Source organism: Crassostrea angulata, chromosome 9 (assembly GCF_025612915.1).
Source record: "Crassostrea angulata isolate pt1a10 chromosome 9, ASM2561291v2, whole genome shotgun sequence".
NCBI lineage: Eukaryota > Metazoa > Mollusca > Bivalvia > Ostreida > Ostreidae > Magallana > Magallana angulata.
This window is the reverse complement of record NC_069119.1, coordinates 17653545-17670428: the sequence shown is the minus strand read 5'-3', so window position 1 is coordinate 17670428 and position 16884 is coordinate 17653545.

Below are 16884 nucleotides of genomic sequence, written 5' to 3'. Positions count from 1 at the left end.
CTGTCAGTGCGATAGTTTCACACCTTTGTGTAAAACAATAGGGACTAAAGTCAAATAAAGTTAACTTTGACAGACATAAATCTTTGAGGTGAGTGGGGGGGGGGGGGGGGAGAGGTTAGGTTACGAAAACGGGTTTACATATGTGTAGTAGCTTTATATACAATAAAATTACAAGCACACATAAAATGATATCAATACATTTACTGAAATGTTTAAATGTTTTTTTATCGGCATGAAATATCAACAGCAAAACTTTCAATACATGTTCCTAATTCGTTTGAAATGTGTAAGAACATAGGAATACGGTTTAACAACATTTCATTCTCAAAATAAATTATCTAGTTATTCTGTCGAGAGAGAGAGAGAGAGAGAGAGAGGGGGGCTCGGTCGCGAGCGAGCGCTAACCTCCGTCACGGCGGGTAGCTGGTACACCATCACGACAACATGACAAGGGATACCCACAATATCTTTCGATTACATAATTTTATGCAACTCTGGGTATCTCTAATGCTCCGTACTCTCTATTTGTTAGAGATACACGTTCATTTGATTTTTCGCATTACGATGGGGCGTATTCGACACGATTTGAAGCTGGAGATAGTTAGAATGCATCGGAGCGGTACTTCTGTAGCTGGGATTCGTGGACGACTTATCTCCATGGGACACATTAAATATTCAAGTCAGACTGAGTATTGAAGAACACACGGCTTCGCACTTGAAGATTGTCGTCGCAAACGTAACGCACTAGAAAGTGGGAATCCTCGTGCAATGACAAACATCGAGCCAAACTTAAAGTAACGCAACACAAATTCACTAAAACATGAATACACAAAAAATGTTCTTTACACGTAGAAGACCTTGAAAGAAATGAACCGAACGTGCTAAAAATACCGGGTTGCTAATCATAGGAAGCCCTAATTTTGAATCACTTGCTCATCATTAGTTGACACGCATGGACTTCAACAACAAACAATACAAATGTAAGCGGACCATTTAATTGTTAAGAAAACACAATCACACTGCGTACACATTCATAATTTTAAAATCATTTCATGATAATTTTTATTTTAACGACCTTCTTAAAATATGATAATGGAATCGAAAATATTTTATTTGCGACTGCTGCACAAGTATTAAATTAAATACTATAATAATATATTTAATAGCTATGAAATAAAAAAAAATTACTAAAAAAGATTACATGTATTTTGATTATAATCTCTGTCAAAATCTGGTTAAATATCGTCATTAAATATAAATTAACATGCAATTTATTTGTCATTCGGGGAGATAACTCCCGCTTGTATACGATACTTTTCCATCGATAATTTTACCGTGACGGGGACAGGTAGATGATCAGTTTACCGTGATGGGAACGCGGGATACCTGTCTCACCTGGCCGATCACCTCGATGTGTTTATACCGTGACGGGGCGCGGGAAACACGGGATCCGCGTTGCCTGTACTGTATATTTCCATATAATACTGGTGGTCTCAGAAAGGTGACAAATTGTCCAAGTGAGCTCTTTATTCTTTGATGAATTGAGGGTTGTTTTTAAATTCATAATAAGACTTAATTTGCAAAATTTTCATTGTAATAAGTATTTATTAATTTTAATAAAAAGAGTGAATATATAGTATTTACAAATTCAAAAATACATTACATGCATTTTCTTTACAAAATTGACTGTATTCAAAATGAAGAAAAAATTGTCAGTCGCACTTGGAACATTTACCTTTAATACCACAAACTTTATTTAATACACTATATAATGCATATAGTAAAGCATTTTATCTCATTCACTGGATCAAAATGAGGTGAAAACAATTAATATTATCTGTATACAACAAAGACATAAATTGTATACAGAGAAAAACACCATTGCTGGAGATAAGTCATTCAGTAGTAAAACATTAATCTATACACTGTCTTAATTAAATGTCACAGTCTTGAATCCTTCCGGCTAAATCATATCTCTCCACCGCAGAATCCCGCAGTGCCGCAACTATTCTACCCCTGTCAAACTGTCCACCATTGTTACTGATCCACAGGACCAGGCACTGGTAAATCTGGTCCCTCAAACTGCGGGGGTGGTCCTGCTCCACAGACATCATATCGCCATCCGTCACTCCAAGGGTCCTCCTGAAAAACCCCCACTCCCTCCCCAAATTCTTTGTTAGGAAATTGATTTCTTTCATGTATTCTACAGAACTAAACCCACTTTAGTGTTCATACATTTACTGGTTGTTGAAATCTCATCTGCATAAACTAAGAAATGTTTTATGCCTTCCATGTTTTCAGATAGAGTATCTAGTGTTTAAAGCTTGAATTTCTTTTTTTGCTCATTTTGTATTAAAGTTTAAAGTATTTACTGATTTTTAACCTTAACAGTTCCAATTACATTCACTTCATTGTTCTTAGTATACCAGTATAGAGTTTAAATTAATAATATATTCAAAATAATATGATAATTTTTAAGGACACTAAAATGAGTGAATAATTTACACTTTTAAAAACTTCATTGCTCTTTCTAAAGCATAAACTACCGGTTTATACTCATAAACTATTGAATTTCCTCTTAATATTCAAGAAAACCATGTTCACTTAATGTTCTTCAAAGAAACATGCACACATCCAAAGCTTTTGTATCTCTTATATTAAGTACAAGTGCAGGACCCTGCAGTCACTTCCATTTAACAGAGATATTTCAATTGAAATATATGTATGTCTGATAAAAAGTTAAAGGTAAAAATTGAAGCAATATACTGCCTTATAATACTCAATATACTGGTATACTGACTAAGCACTACTTACTGTACATATTCACTGTACTGGAGTGATCTGTAAATAAAGAAACAGTGTTATTAAAATAGGACAAAGGTTTACAATTGGAATCGCAGGGGTTTAAAGATGGAAGAACTGATTTTGAGCTTTTGCAGCACCCAACCACCCATAAACTCGGATTTTGCACCTATGTATTTCACTGAAATCTAAAGTCGAAACTGTGTGGACAAAGATTTTCTGATCAAAATGATCTACGATATGCCACTAAAGAGTTACACAGAAACAAATAATGGTATGAACATGCATTTTATAAATGGGTTAAATGACACTTAAAGTGTGTGTAACTGAAAGGTATTTACTTTGAAAAGATTGAAAGGTTTGCCTTACAGTTATCTGACGTCACCTGATGTCGTAAAAATATGAAATGGTGATCCGTGAATCTCATTCATGCAAAGTATCTTTTTTTGTAAATTTCAAAATCATATGATTTTTTGCATACTTACTTTATATTTATAGTCATTTAACAAAACATATGTCATCCTATAAAGTACACCGTAATTTTGCAGTAAACCACTTCATTTGTCCGCAAACTTTTCTAACAACCCTCGTACTTAAAAGCTCTAAAACAATGCTAAATAAAATTTCAAAGACATATCTTTATCTTTTTTAAATAAACCATAATTTGACCTTGACTTACATCATTATATTAAAGATCATTGAATTGTACGTAACAGGATGCCAAAAATATGGACAAACAAACCCAGGATTAGAAACTAAACCCCCACAAATCTTTAGACGGGGCTGTGACAATCAAATTATCACATTCCTCCCTGCACAGATATCTTGTTTTGTAAAAAAAAAAGTGAAATAAATCAATTAACATTGTTCTGTCTTTATTTCAGGCCACGCTGATAAATTCATGAAAAGTGCAAACGCCAAGGTGCGTGCAGTAAGGTCTCATACAGCAGTACGTACAACAATGCAGTGGTATCTTCCACTTGTTGCGGTATGGTTGCCTAGGACGCCATTTGACGGCGTATTCTTTGAGCATGCACAAAGTATGCAGTGGGGCTCTGCGTAAAAACACTATATAATTAGTGTCGCTGTGGCAGTCACAGTCGCTGTCAGGATGCCGTTTTCCTTGTACAACTTTCATGAAAAGTTGTACAATTTTTAAAAATCGTTTTTGCAATCTTTCAGAAGAGATTTCAGAAATTTTACAACGCCATTATAACTTATGTGGGAATGCAACCTGGTTTGCATCACTTGTAGGTGATGTATATAAAAATTATTATCGACTGTATGCATCCTTAACATTTTTAGGAATATAAAAAATGTTGGGTGGTAATAATATTGATATGCATTACGAAAGACCCTTGGTGGAACAAGTCCCATTTCGATTAATTCTAACTGCACCAAAATTGAATAAATAATACGTCTTATAATACTTGTTATTCACTTGGATGGCAAAGTTTTGGTTGTCAGAAGGGTTAATTTTTTTGGAGCTTTTGGTAACCCAGTAAAAATTATCTTGAAAATCATACGCATTTTTGTTTTGATCTGTACAGTGTGACGTTTAAGGAATGAGAGTACCAATGAACCGAGTGTTGACATCTGAGTAGCTATTCCACCTAAATTAGAAAATGAGAACTCAGTTATGTCTTGACATACAAAACATGGCTAAATATAAAACAAATTTCATTGGTTCCTTTGTTTTGGGTATTCAACTTTATATAATTGCTAATCTGTTGTACCAAAGGGCAATAACTCTAACTTTCTCCAAGAAAAGAAATGAAATAAAAGATAATTTTACTGTCTGTACTTATATTTTTTTTTAAAATGTTAATCTGTAAAAGTGTAAAATGCACACTTTGATCTTCAAATTTCACACTTTAATATGTAATTTCTACACTTAAATTTGCAAAATTTGCGAATTTAGTTGTAAAATTCACACCTGAATCCACCTTAATCCACCTTAATCCATAAAATTTGCGGATTTACGTGTAAATTTCACATTTTCAAATTAGTAAAATTTACACATTTACAGTAAAATTTACACTTGTAAAATTGACAGATCAAAATGTAAAATTCTCACTTTAATCTAAAAAAAAAATTACATTTTTAAAAAGTGTACAGTCCACACTTTAATCTTCACACTTTAATCTGCAAAATTTAGACTTTAATGTGTAAACTTCACTATTTAATCTGTAATATTCACAATTTATTCTGTAAAACTAATAAATTAAAGTTAAAAATTCATACTTTTTAAAGTGTAAAATCACACTTAAACCTGTAAAATTTACACTTAAAAGTGTAATTTAACACTTCAATTTGTAAAATTCACTCTTAAACCTGAAAATGTACACTTAAAAGTGTAAATCTGACACTTTAATATGTAACATTCACACTTTAATCTATAAGATTTGTTGATTCAAGTGTAAAATTCCCACTTCAATCTGTAAAAGAGAAAAATTACAGATTAAAGTGTTATATTCACACTTTAATTTGTGAAATTTGCTCTTTAAAGTGTAGAATTTATACCTTAATCTGTTAATTTTGCACTTAAATCTATAAAAAAAAATTCTGATTTAAGTGTAAAATCCACAATTTTATTTGTAAAATTCACTTTTTTACTGTAAAATTCACACTTTTATCTTTAAAATTTACCATTTAATTTCTGAAATCCACTGTGTTGCATTGGTGCCAACTTTAAAATTTTACACTTTAAAGTGTAAATTTTACAGATTAAAGTGTAAATTTTACCAAATCAATGTGTAAATTATACCAAATTAATGTGTAAATTTTACAGTTTAAAGTGAGAATCAAGTGAAATTATACCCTTTAAATTATGAATTTTACAGAATAAAGTGTGAACTTTACAGAAAAAAATGTGAATTTTACACTTTAAAGTGAAAGTTTTCCTGAGTAAAATCGTGTATTTTTCAGATTAAAGTGTGAATTTTATACTTTAATGTTTGAATTTTACACTTTAAAGTGTTAATTTTACTGAATAAACTTTGAAATTTACAGATTAAAATGTGAACTTTTACAAATTTAAGTGTGAATTTTACACTTTAAAGTGTTAATTTTGTAGATCAAAGTGTGAATTTTGTAGAAAAAAGTGAAAATGTTGTTGCGTTCCACTCCCGGGTGGGAGTAAGTAAACTTGTGGGTTTTCTACGCCTGTAAGTTAACCTTATTTGATAATTAATAAATGAATAAGACAGGATTAACAATATAACAATAATTTATTCAGATGAAAAAATGAAATGGTCAAATGATATAATGATGGAAAAATCATACAAACTCTCATAGTCAAAAATCCTCCCACAATCCATAAATAAAAATCCTACCTATACAAATAATTAAAGTAACTACTTATACTTATTTAAAGCCCTACAAATATTCTCTTTCCCATTTTCCCAATGATGGGTCTCTCGTTTCCTATAATTATATAATAATCCCAAATGGCACATCCCACTTCACGCATAGGCTTCCCATAAGGTATTAGGTAGCCCACAGGGGTATCTCAGCTTTATAATATAATATTTTAAATAGCAATGATTACCCAACGGGCCTGGGACACATCTGCCACCTGGAGTGGGTATATCGGCTTTACGAAGAACAATAGATGTTGCCCGGAGACTATTAATTATACGTCTGGCGATTAGCAGACGATGGGGGGGGGGGGGGGGGTGGGTGGATATATATATACACTTACGTACCCCTAGGTAACCTCAATTAGCCAATAGCTGAACCGAAACGACCCTATGCCATTTCCGGAATACACAGACCGGGGAAAGTCCACGTGGTGCAGTTCTTGAATAGAATATGAGTTATTTCTACTAAAATATTGGATCCAATCTACAAAATATGATAAGTACATGTACAAGTTGCTTTTATACTATAACAATGATGCAAGCGAAGACATACGCATGTTCAATGATAAAACGTGATAAATGATTGCAAACATACAATGGAGGATCGAGGTCATTCGGACCCGATGTTAAAACATACTTTCAAATTACAACATCGTGAATAAGATACAAAGTATGAATATGAACAATTGATATGGGATGAAAGAATGACAACACATTCAAGCATGATTATAAATTACAACGATTGATGGATAATCATGGGAGCTGTAAGTGATACATATAAAACCATTCGACCCAATTATTTCGTAACAATGTTACACTTCATGAATTGTATAGATTAAAGTGTTAATTTTACACTTTTTAAAAAGTGTAAATTTTACAGATTAAAACATGATTTTTACAAACTAAAGGGTGATTGTTTGGCATAGGCAATAACTTCATATTTTCATTCCTTATGTGGAACCGTTGGTCTATTTTCTTTTAAATGTGATGCAAGGCATACTACTGTAAACATATAACATTTGGCTGTGTATTCTATTTAGCATTTTTGGCGGAAAACGGCATCCGGTAAATCAAGTACATCACCAAATGTGAAATATATATTAAATAGGTACATTCAGAAATGCTCTAAATCAAAACCACGCTAATTTGTTGAAAAAGCGCCAAATATCGTACACGCAAAATATAGTACGTTTACAGTATCCTTACGGTATATTTCAAGTCCATATATCTAATCATATCATTAAACTAGAGGTCAGATATGGGCCTGTTTTTATAGAAAGGGAGAGTCCAGTTGTATTACCTTGTATACATAATCAAGTACGAGTATAAAGTATGATATCATAAGGACATTTTTTTCATACATATTGCTATACATTCAAAACATCAACACAATCTGGGGTTGGATGGAGGTGGAAATTAGGGAATTTGAAGTTGGATATTCTCATACACATACTGTAGTTTTTTAAATAAACGCGACGAATACATTTCCGCGTCAAATCAAGGGAAGCACATCTTCTGGATTTTGAAATCTCGTTTTTATTGTTTATAGGGATGTGAACTGAATGAAATTTTTTAATAAAAATACGCCGTTCGCGCGATTTCATAATCTCATGATTCGATGCAATTAAAACAGTTGAATCCACAGGTGATTGGGGACGCGCCTATACAATATTCTCCCCCACATTCCCGAAGTATTTGTTCATCATTTACTTTTAAAATTATATCTTGATGTACGCTACACCAAAAAAATCACAATTAACACGAAACAAGCAATGTATAAAAATATATACCACTGGTATACAAAGAGAATTTTTACCAGTGGTATTTTTTTTATACACAGCTTATTTCGCGTTAATTGTGTTTTTTTAATGTAGCACATAACAACATATAATTAAAAAAATGAATGATGAAAAAATAACTCGGGAATGTGGGGGTTAATATTGTGGAAGGGGGGGGGGGGGGCACTGTTGCAGCCACTATTGAAATAAAACCACTATTGAAATAAATTATTTCAATAGTGGTTGGTAATGCATTTCATTAGAAAAATCACTTTGCAACCACTATTGAAATAAAACCACTATTGAAATAAATTATTTCAATAGTGGTTGGGAATGTATTGCATTTGAAGAATCACTTTACAACCACTTTTTAAATACAACCACTATTGAAATAAAATATTTAAGTAGTGTTCCGGGATGTATTCCATTTGAAAATCAATTTACAGACACTGTTAAAGTACAACTACTATTAGAATTATTTTTTCAATTGTAGCTTAGAATGCATTTCTTTATTTATATTACTTTGAAAATTTATATTTTTTCCTTTACATATCTCTTTCTACATACATATCATGTCCTATAATAATGTATATTATTTGCACAATAATGAACATTTTTTAAATTGCCAGAACTTCTATTCAAACCCCCTGTATATTGAATAATTATTTGTTGATTAATATTATTATGAATATCACTATTAATATAAATTATTTCAATAGTGGGTGGGGGTGTACTTCACTACGACCACTATTGAAATATATTATTTCAATAGTGGTAAAGAATGCGATTCATTTCAACCACTATTGAAATAAGTTATTTCAATAGTGGTGGTGGATACCTTTCATTTCAACCACTATTGATATAAAGTATTACAGTAGTGGTTAGTGATGCATTTCAGTTTTTTGTCTATTATTATGTCTGTTTGTAACACTTTCCCTTCTGCTAGGGGAGTTTCTGAATATAAGAAGTATGTCTTATGAGATGATGAATTCCTTTTTTAGCTCACCTGAACCGAAGGTTCAAGTGAGCTTTTCTGATCACCCGTTGTCCGTCGTCCGTCCGTCCGTCTGTCCGTCCGTCCGTCCGTCTGTCTGTCTGTCCGTCCGTCTGTAAACTTTTCACATTTTCAACTTCTTCTCAAAAACCACTGGGCAAAATTTAACCAAATTTGGTACAAAGCATCCTTATGAAAAGGGGATTATAAATTGTTAAAATAAAGGGCACAGCCCTTTTCAAAAGGGAGATAATTGCGAAACAGTAAGTATAGGGTGCATGTCTTTAAAAATCTTCTTCTCAAGAACCACTGCACCAGAAATGCCAATATTTACACAAAAGCTTGTATATATATTGAAGATTCTAAATTGTAAAAATCGTGACCCTCGGACCAAAACTGGGGCCCCCGGCGGGGTTCAAAGTTTAACATAGAAATACATAGGAAAATGTTTAAAAAATCTTCTTCTCAAGAACCACTTCACCAAAAATGCCAATACATACACAAAAGCTTGTATATATAGTGAAGAATCTAAATTGTAAAAATCGTGACCCTCGGACCAAAACTGGGGCCCCAGGCGGGGTTCAAAGTTTAACATAGAACTACATATGGAAAATGTTTAGAAAATCTTCTTCTCAAGAATCACTGCACCAGAAATGCCAATATTTACACAAAAACTTGTACATATAGTGAAGATTTTAAATTGTAAAAATCGTGACCCTCGGACCAAAACTGGGGCCCCAGGCGGGGTTCAAAGTTTAACATAGAAATACATAGGAAAATGTTTTAAAAATCTTCTTCTCAAGAACCACTGCACCAAAAATGCCAATACATACACAAAAGCTTGTATATATAGTGAAGATTCTAAATTGTAAAAATCGTGACCCTCGGACCAAAACTGGGGCCCCAGGCGGGGTTCAAAGTTTAACATAGAACTACATAGGAAAATGTTTTAAAAATCTTCTTCTCAAGAACCACTTCACCAAAAATGCCAATACATACACAAAAGCTTGTATATATAGTGAAGATTCTAAATTGTAAAAATCGTGACCCTCGGACTCAAACTGGGGCCCCAGGCGGGGTTCAAAGTTTAACATAGAACTACATATGGAAAATGTTTAAAAAATCTTCTTCACAAGAATCACTGCACCAGAAATGCCAATATTTACACAAAAACTTGTACATATAGTGAAGATTTTAAATTATAAAAATCGTGACCCTCGGACCAAAACTGGGGCCCCAGGCGGGGTTCAAAGTTTAACATAGAAATACATAGGATATTTTTTTTTAAATCTTCTTCTCAAGAACCACTACACCAGAAATGCCAATATTTACACAAAAGCTTGTATACATAGTGAAGATTCTAAATTGTAAAAATCGTGACCCTCGGACTCAAACTGGGGCCCCAGGCTGGGTTCAAAGTTTAACATAGAAATAAATAGGAACATGTTTAAAAAATCTTCTTCTCAAGAACCACTGCACCAGAAATGCCAATATTTACACAAAAGCTTGTATATATAGTGAAGATTCTAAATTGTAAAAATCGTGACCCTCGGACCAAAACTGGGGCCCCAGGCGGGTTCAAAGTTTAACATAGAAATACATAGGAAAATGTTTAAAAAATCTTCTTCTCAAGAACCACTGCACCAGAAATGCCAATATCTACACAAAAGCTTGCATGTATAATGAAGATTCTAAATTGTAGAAATCGTGACCCTCAGACCAAAACTGGGGCCCCAGGCGGGTTCAAAGTTTAACATAGAAATACATATGAAAAATGTTTAAAAATTTTCTTCTCAAGAACCACTTCACCAAACATGCCAATACATACACAAAAGGTTGTATATATAGTGAAGATTGTAAAAATCGTGACCCCGACCCCGAACAAAAAGTGGGGCCCCAGTAGGGGTTTAGATTTTAACATATATAGGAAAATGTTTTAAAATCTTCTTCTCAAGAACTATAGTGCAACTGTTTGGGATATTACTATGCATACATGTACATCCTTAAATAATGTAGATTCAAAAAATTGTAACTCCCGGACAATTGATGGGCACCAAGAGGGGTTCAAAATTTAAACATTTTAAAAAACATAAAGGAAAAGTTTTAAAAATTTCTTCTCAAGAACTACAATGTTTTAGTTTGTGGAATTTCTATGCATGCATCCTTCGCTTATGTAGATTCCTAATTGGTAAAATCGTGACCCCCGGACCAATACTGGGGCCCCAAGATGGGGTCAAAGTTTATTATAGAAATATAAAGGTAACATGTTAAAAAATCTTCTTCTCGAGAACTACAATGCTTCAATTTGTGAGATTACTATCATGCATACAACCTTGGATAATGAAGGTTCGACAGTTTTAAAATAGTGACCCCTGGACTAATACTAGGGACCCAAGATGGGTTTAAAGTTAAATGTAGAAGTACCGGTATATATGGAAAATGTTTAAAATATTCTTTTCGAGAACTACAATGCATCAATTTGTCAGATAACTACGTAAGCACCCTCAAATAGTGTAGATTCGAAATTATAAAAGCCGTGACCTCAATCTAATACTGGGGCCCCAAGAGGTGTTCAAAGTTTAGCATAGAAATACATGTATAGAGGGAAAATGTTGAAAAATCTTTTTCTAGGGAACTATAATGCTTCAGCTTGTGAGATAACTATGCAAGCATCCATAAATAATGTAGATTCCAAATAATTAAAACTTTAGCACTGGACTAATACTGTGGCCCCAAGAGGGGTTCAAAGTTTAACATAGAAAGATATATTGAAAATGTTTTTAAAACGTTTTTCTCGAGAACTATAATGCTACAGTTTGTGAGATTACTATGCAAGGATCCTCAAATTGTGTAAACTCTAATGTAGTGGAACCAAGAGTTATCTTTCTTGATGTTCTGTACAGTCTGAGAGTTATTCCTCTTGAAGTGGAACTCTTCTACGTTCAGTTTTTCAGGTTGTGTACGTGCGGTCCCACCGCAGTGCTACACATTTTCATTCCTATGTTACTATTTATGTTGTTCAAGCCAACCGTAAACCTCGGACCATAACAGGGTCCCCAGAAAGGGGTTCAATGTTTAAAATAGAAAAAGCATATGCTACGAAATGTAATGTTACAAGGAACTGCTGTTCAGGTGAGCGATGTGGCCCATGGGCCTCTTGTTATTATGATGTTATTTGATTTACCTCTATATGGTCATGTTAGCTATACCACCTGTCATCTGGAACAGAAAGTGTTATGCACAGTCGGAATAATAGGCATTAAAATAACATCCTACCACTATTGAAATATTTTATTTCAATAATGGCTGTAATGAACTGCATCCTTAACCACAATTGAATTAAATTATTTCAATAGTGGTTGTAATGAAATACATACATACCACTATTGAAATTTCAATAGTGGTTATGATGAAACGCATACCCAACCACTATTGAAATAATTAATTTCATTCAATATTGGTCTTAATGAAGTACATCCCCAACCATTATAAAAGTATTTATCTTAATAGTGATATTCATTATTACATAAATCTATAATGATATATAAACTATAAATTACTTTTTAATATCCAGGGGTTTTGAATAGAAGTTCTTGCAATTTACAACGCGGTCTTCTAGTACAAATAATTTACAATTTCCATAAAACATGATATATCTATAGAAAGAGAAAGGTAAAGAAAAAAAAAATATGAAAACAATTCTTTATGTTAATCTGCGAGGATTGGTTATTTCTGCACAACAGTGAAAATCCTAAAATAAGTACAATTAAATCATAGTCTTGATTACTATTACCGTAAAATATGCAAGTCTTTAGTACTTTAATTGTGTATTTTAATTGTTTGTTAGATAAAAACAAATGTATACGCATGTTTAATAGTTGTTGAACTTTAATGGTGTCTGTAAAATAGTTCTTATCATGAAATACATCCCCAGCCTCTATTAAAACCATTACTTCAATAGTGGTTGTATTTCAATAGTGGTTGCAAAGTAATTTTTCTAGTGTAAATTTTAAAAATCTTATCAGAAACCAATTGGCCAGAAAAGCTGAAACTTGTGTAAATTAAAAGCATTCACTGGTAGTGCAGATTCAAGTTTGTTTTTGTTCAAATCATGATACCCGGCTCCGGGTAAGGTGAGGTCACAATGGGGGGGGGGGGGGGGGAGGTCGAATATATAGAGAAAAATCTTTAAAAATCTTATCAGAAAGAAATTGGCCAGAAAAGCTGAAACTTGTGTGGAAACATCCTCAGGTAGGGTAGATGCAAGTTTGTTCAAATTATGATTCCCTGGGGTAGGAAGGGGTCACAACTTGGGGATTGGGGCAAAAATTACATAGGAATATAAAGAGAAAAATCTTTTAAAAATCTTTATTTAAAAACCATTTGCCTAGAAAAGCTGTAACTTTACTGAGAGCAACCTAAGATAATGTTTATTCAAATTCTTTCAAATCAAATCAAATACTTGAGGAGTAGGGTGGGGCCACACTGAAGATCCAATTTTACAAAGGAAGATATTTTAATTATTCACAAAAACTGAAATCGCGGGTATGATAAGGCAACTCTCGGCGATCGATTAAGTTAAAATTCCTCTGATCCATGTGACGTCAATATGACGTCACGACGACATCATATTTAAATCAGAAACATGTCAATTTTTGCTTTATCTCTAGTTTTAATTATAAAAACTACCGGCGTAAAATGTCACTAGAAACTCTTCTAATTGAATATATCTTCGACTTCTCTGTATTACGTATAATTATCATTGATGACGTCACAAGCATGTTTAACAAAAAGATCAATGTCGGGAGACAAATCATTGGAATGCATGTAAACAATGCCGAAATCAGACTTATTTTACTGATACAAAAGATTTAGATGAATGTTAGATTGGATATAATCAGGATAATACGGGCATGGATATTTTGTTTTTTAGCGAGTGTTATAATGTAAGCTGATAGACATTTATGTGGCTTCAGCTTCACCGGTCTTACCTCTGTCAGTGTGTACGAAAAAGGCAAAAGTGTAACACTACCCCGAATATTATGTAAGTTGAATTTGGCAAATATCAAAAGCATATGATCCGTAGGTAAGCGATGTGGCCCATTGGCCTCTTGTTACTAATATTACCCTTCTAAGTGTACTCTGCCTTGGAGACGGGTTTACCATGACTGCAAAACCATTTACTCTCTCTTCTAATGGTGGATTATTGATCAGTCTAGTCATTTCCAGAAACAAGCTTTTGCATTCACCAGGTACTATAACTATACAACAATTTTATAATTCAAATTTCAATAGCATTGTCATGACCTGATTAATAATATATATCAAAGTTATAAAAATTGACATTGGGATTTAGATTAATTACGATTTAGATATTTGGTAAATTGATGAAAATTCTAGTTGACGTCATCATATTTGACATTTGACCTTTTGATATGAGCCCGATATCTGTTGTGCATAAAGCTTGCACACTTGTAATAATTATGTTAAAATATCAGGTCTTTTCTATAAAAGAAACAAAAGTTACACATTCTTAATGATGTACGGCTATATTGTACAAAGATTAAATGAATATCATTCAAATGTATTTTTCGAAATTCTTGATTTTCTCTGCTTCTAAAGAATGATGAGATTGGTATGTTATGTTTTTTCCCTAAGATAATGAATTGAAATTAACTTTTACAAAACATTATGCTATTGATTTGTGAATTCGAGAAACCGTTTCAAATAATCAAATTCACGGCTATCTTAATGACTAAATTAGGAGACTTGAATGCAGAATCCGAAGCATAAATTTCAAATGCTTAATCAGGTTAAAGTTTTTGGATCAGGTGCCTTCTGATGGTCATATCTTAATTTATTACGCTGGCCCAATATTTATTAAGTTTTAAATGATGGTGAATCTTGTGAAATTAATGTACTGAAAAGGCCTAGATTCTGATTCTGAGCCAAATTTAAGATTTATCATGCTGAACGATAAAGTGTTTGGAGCAGGTTAAAGTTTTTTTGAGTAGTCACATATGAAGGTAGTTCGATACTGGTCCTAACTTATTATTTATCGTTGATTAAACCATGCATATGAATTACAGAGCAACAGTAGCTTTAGATACGGAGATTGATTTTTATTTCCTGGATGCTAGAATAGGTAAAACGTTTTAGAGCAGTTTTAAAATGTGGGTTTGATTCACGGTACTGGTTACCAATAATTATTGAAGAAAATACTAGTCTTTACTCATACAGACATGAAAGGTTGATGTAACTATTAATGAAGAAATACCGGTATATGGGCAGTTTCGTATAAAAAACGTGGTTTTGGTTATTGAATGCAGCAAAAAGGACCCCTAACCCCATGTGTCTAAATAGATTGCATAGAACTAGCTTTGAATGCAAATTCTGATCTATTCTGATTTTTACAAAACCTTTTCAACTCTTTGTCCTACTCCACACAAGTTGCTCTGTGGAAATGTTTTATTATATGTTTAAAATTCCTCTAATATTTCATCCACGTCGAATGATGTAAAGATTAAATAATGTGTAAAAAATTATAACAACAATATACTGTGTAAATTTATTCAAAATATCACATGATACCAGATTGTGTAATTTCATTCAATTAAAAATTAATCGATGATAAGATACAATTTAATAAAGCATACATTTGCATTGTGTCATACATGTATCATATAAAATATTATGATAGAAGTAAGTATCACATGATACAACATTAAATAATACTATATGACTCATTATTAAATTCCAAAATATAATATGAAATTATTTTGTACATGTATAATGATTCAATATATTGTGCCATTTTTTACAATATCATATTGTATCAAATGATGCATTGATAAATTGTATCATATGGTACAATATATCACAACAGATGATACACACCTACAAAATATATTGAACCATGAAATAGGACATGTCACATTCCGCATTCAAGTAATTATTTAATATACCCGTACACGTTAGATAAGATGCAAAGAAAAAAAACCCACTGCACTAGTAGGAAGTATCAAATAAATGTAAGTATGAAATCCAGGCACATATATTTTCAACAAATCCTCGAACATTGCAGAACGTTTTCCTCTATTGTACTGTTATATTATCACCCATGCACAAACCGTGCACTGTTTTAGATCGTGCGGTGACTGGATGATCTTCTGAAAATGAAGTGTTTATTTGTTTAAACTGCAAAAAAATTAGGTAATCAAAGATTATAAAGCTTATTGAGACAATACATCACCTTTATATCCTTTTGTACAATACCGTTTTATAATTTACGATACAATTATTCTATACAATATGCTGTTGTATCATATTTTGTTTTATATCATTTGTTTCATATCACAATCAGGTATATCAACGACGTATTATCATTTAACAATTGTTACTTTTCTACTTGCGTCGACTCCATATATCCCACTGAACTTGAAAAAAGATACCATAGAGTTTTCGTCATCTGTTTCATATTTTGATATCTTACTGGAAAGGAAATTGATGGTCACCTAACAACAAAAGTTTATGATAAACGTGATTACTTCAATTTTTTTATAGTCAATTTTCCTTCATCGCCTGCATATGTAGTTTTTGTCTCTTAGTTTATTCGATACGCAACAGCATGCTCTACGTATGACTAGTTTCTAGGGCGAGGCGAGCTACTGACAAAAAAGTTGATATAACAGGACTATCAACAGTCTCAATTGAAGTCATCTTTTCGGAAGTTCTATGATCGATACAACGGCCTTGTCAGCAAATACAATCTTCCACTGGGTCGCATGATGACTGACGTTTTTTATTTTTATTTTTAGACCATAATTACATGTAATACCTGATTGTCTACGGACTTTTCTGTTTTTTCCGATTACAACAAAGAGCACACGAAGGATATAACCAGTCAGTAGAGGATGCTCACTCCTTCATGGCACCTGATCCTACCTCT